The following is a 1,503-nucleotide window of genomic DNA, read 5'->3' as shown; positions in this document are numbered from 1 at the left end:
GGCCCCAGCTGGGGCCATGCTTAGCATGTTTTTTCTTCATGCTTAGAAAAAACAAGGGATGAACTAATCTTAGTCCCAAGGTCTCCTTATCTTTGAAGTTCAGGGTTCAGGCTGCAGCCTCTGAACTTTTCTTGCTCCCTAAGATTCTTTCCCTTCATGTCCTTCAGGACCCCCTGACTCCACCCTCTCTCTTGGTATTTCACCTGGGTGTCCCTGGGTCATGCGTACTTTCTTGCAAAGTCTGCAAAGGGTCCTTATACTCCTCACCAGTTATCCCTGATCTGATTAATGGTTCAAGAGCCAAACTGCACTCTCTGTGGTAACCCCGCATTCTTACAAAGAGGAAGATTTTTTACAATTTGTGTGAAGGAGACTGTCAGCATTACTATTTAGTTATACTGCTAATTAACCTTCAACTATTTGTATAGCACATAAGTAATAACACTGCTTATATATGCAAGAGAAGTCTGATCACTGCAATGTGCATGACAAAGAGATTATTTAAGTGAATGCCTTTAAAATGTACCAATTTAATAAATAGCAAAAATATCATTTGACGTTTATTTTTGTGGGCCACCGTTATAGACCATCACATCTTGCTGCCAGTTGTGAGACTTTCTTCAAGCACAGCTACCCTGGATAATCTAACAAGTATATATGTCATACATATACATAGCATGTATCAATTTTTTCAAGCCTCACAACAACCCCTCCGAAGAAGGTAAATCCCTTTTACAAATGAATTTCTTAATACACAAATCAATTAAGCAGCTTGGAGCATATGGTGACTGAGTGACAAAGCTGACACAGCTATACTGTGATGTGCTCTGGAGTTCATGCTCTGCTCACTGGACTGGGCCCCTCTTTCCTATGCTATTGGTCAGTGTCTTTCCACTTACAATTAGTGTGAGTCTGTGTTCTCATCTACAGAGCTTCTGGAATGCCAGTCTCTGGATGGCACAGTGCTACTCTTAGGGTAATTAATTCTTCTTTCATTAGTTCATTCATACTACATAGACTAGGACAAGAAATATTTCAAAGAAAAACTTCAAAGTGACATTTGGGGATTTTCAAGGAAATTCTATATTCCACCACTTGATTTTGTATTTCTAAAATAATGTCTGTTAATGACTGCCTTTTGTTATGCTATCAATGTTTTTAGTGACCACTCCTTCCTATAAAACAAGGCATTCAGATTTCAAGCAAATTGGAGGGAGATCTCACATTGAATAAGAAGAATGAAAAAGATGCTCAGACCTGCAAATTCAGGATACAGAATAGAGAACCTGGATTCTAAAATATCCTGTTCTGCCTCTTGTGGTTACAAACAGAATCAGTACTTAGTGCGATGGGAGGCATCCTGTGAAGGTGAGTCATGTGAGAGAAGTGAGTTATTGATGCAGTGGTCATAACATCTCTCAACTACAATGGTTTCCTCTGTTAGCTTCCCAATAATTGAGTATTTCTAATTTAGTTAGTTCACAATTTGTACCCTTTCTGTGC

General features: G+C 39.1%; 1 non-coding gene across 1 annotated transcript; it reads right to left on the bottom strand.

The window, feature by feature from the left end:
* Positions 1-357: 357 nt before the first annotated feature.
* Positions 358-487, bottom strand: LOC147378791 (small nucleolar RNA SNORA19). The gene has a single exon (XR_015153910.1). It is a non-coding gene; the product is annotated as a small nucleolar RNA SNORA19 (small nucleolar RNA).
* Between the last annotated feature and the right edge of the window lie 1,016 nt (positions 488-1,503).

The sequence above is a fragment of the Bos grunniens genome, chromosome 2 (genome assembly GCF_055505025.1).
Source record: "Bos grunniens cultivar Pamir isolate PY7600 chromosome 2, Bosgru_T2T1.0, whole genome shotgun sequence".
NCBI lineage: Eukaryota > Metazoa > Chordata > Mammalia > Artiodactyla > Bovidae > Bos > Bos grunniens.
The sequence above is the reverse complement of the archived record's forward strand: the minus strand, read 5'-3'. Positions and strand labels throughout refer to the sequence as shown.